A 2,500-nucleotide genomic window follows, 5' to 3' on the forward strand; every position below is an offset into this window, starting at 1 on the left:
GTTTATTTTCTCGTTGTTGTTTCTGGCCTTTAAGAACAAATATCGTCATATTTATGAGACACATAACGACAATGGTAATATGATGGAAACAGACCTTCTTTCAAACAAGTTTTATTAAAAATAATGGCAGAATTCACAGAATTGATTTTGTACAAAATTCTTTCAATTCTCCTTATGATTTGTCTTTCTGGCACGCTGGCATTATTAAGCTGCTGTCCAGTATTCATCGTGCTGTAAGTCGTCAACGGAATTTCGGGCTGGTGTTATCAAAGGCGACGGGGTTTCAGGGTCGACAACAGGTATTTAGGTGTGTCTCGTAGGTCGGGAACAGATCGTAGCCGACAGGGGTCGATCCGGACATAGCATAAGGAGAATTGAAAGAATTGTGTACAAAATCAATTCTGTGAATTCTGCCATTATTTTTGATAATGATGATACTGATATGTACACAATTCGGATGAATAAAAGACCGTTATAAATGGCTAAGGAAGCCACCAGAAAATTGAACACCATGTTTTAACAAAAGGGACAAGTTATATGTAAGGGAAGTATGATAAGGTGAAGTTGAAAAGGACATGCACGTAAAGATAAACCACTATATATGCACAGCGTTGTGTACTTGAACAAACAGCTGTTGAGAAGCAAGTAAGGAAATCAATTTCTGAGTCGTCCGTTTAACGACTTGTCTGTCTGACAGCCCATGAGAATCCAGAAAAGTTTGCTCATCCGCTCTGTGCATAGAAGTTTTGGAATGAGGCTGCAGCCCCACGCCCACGTCCCCAAAGAGGGTCACTGGCCTATAAGGTATCAGCAGCGAGCAGCTATATGCGGTATCCCCACCCACTCAATGATGCTTAATATGAGTGGTCGAGGTTTAATGAAACAGTAAGTGGTACACACAAAAACTATAACTGACGAACCAGTTGACTGAGAGCGATCAAAAGAAAAAATCTAGAAAGCATAGACGTCTGTTCTGCATCGCTAACACGATGAAACCAATGAGGCGTTACTTTATTGTATACTGTTTTCAAAAATGAACTAACCAAGACCTCATTGATTCTCAGACTTGCCTGAGATTTACAATCAGCGCCTCTTTGTGGTCACGGCCGATGAAACGCCGCTGCTAAACCTTTCAGAAAAAGTGCTGAACTCAGCCCCTGCCGTGAGAAATCGAACTTCCGCATCATCCACCCTTTGTCGCGGCCTTGTTTATGCCAGCCAGGAAGTCCCGGATGTGAAACACACACGAGGAGGAGGTACTAAAACATTCGTTCGAAGGTATTCAAATGCGGATGCAACTTGGAGGAGACGTGTTACTTTAGTAAAAGTAGTCCTCCAGTGTTGACCATGCGCAAAATACTGGCACAATGGCCAGATTTTAGTAAGCTTGTTACTACAAAACCTCGAGATCCAACTTCAAAGATATATAAAAGAAATCATGACGTCCGGCAGCGGGAAACGAACCCATAATCACGATTGAATGGCAGAGAGATGGAGAGAACTCTCTCGGGAATGGAATAATATACCTGGATTAGGGAAGGACTACTGCTGTCGGCAGTGAGAGATATCCTCCATTCATTTATGTCAAGCAGGACCTTACTAGGACTTATGTCCTTTTCGGGAGCATTACGATTTGATGAATCCTTCTAAAATCCTTGGCAAAGCTGGTTCTGGCATCGTAAGAAACGGGATAACCAAACGTTAATGTTGACGGTGATATATTATTTTCATAATATTCTTTTTCGGGAATGCTGTTGAGCAGTGAATTTCTTGTTTTTTTATTTTTTAATTAATCAAAATCCTAAGCTCTTAATAAACTAGCGTCCGAGATAAACACTGTATTTTCTAAAATGACAGTATTCTCAAAATTACAGTTATTTCTAAGACTGTTATCCGGAACATTTTTCTTTGGTAAGTTTTGTAAGATGAAAAGCTTAATATTTTTCAAAGTTTTTTTTTTCCTGCCCTCAGACCTATACAGGAATGTATAGAAATCGCGCCTCCATTCCCTTGAACGGTCTAGGTAACAGTTTCGATCGAATCCTGTTTATTCTCACAAATAATACGTATCAATAAAGTACAATATCAATAAAATAAATAACCAGAGAAGAAAGGAAGGGATATGCCGAGGAAAATTTTCAACTCTTATATCGGAGAGCTTTAGATAAGCCTCTGCCGTTTCATAAATCAACCCACATTCAGCTCTGAGATTAGCGTTGAGTTCTGGAGGAGAAATTGAAGGGGAATGACGAGTACACTTGTGAGGGGAGGACGAGAGGGTGTTTCCCCTTGGAATGGAGTCGTTAGGGGGTGCTTGTGCTGTCACAAGAAGGGATATAAAAGGCTCCTTAATGGAGATATGGAAGAAAAAATGACGGCTCAAAGTGCGCGTTTTATTTATTTTTTAAAATCTAGGAACAGGAAAAGACGGATATTGCCAAAGACAATGTGAAGAAAGAAGTAACGAATTTTGTAAAAGAATTCTTTGTCTTTTACTAAA

Source organism: Macrobrachium nipponense, chromosome 19 (assembly GCF_015104395.2).
Source record: "Macrobrachium nipponense isolate FS-2020 chromosome 19, ASM1510439v2, whole genome shotgun sequence".
NCBI classification, from domain to species: domain Eukaryota; kingdom Metazoa; phylum Arthropoda; class Malacostraca; order Decapoda; family Palaemonidae; genus Macrobrachium; species Macrobrachium nipponense.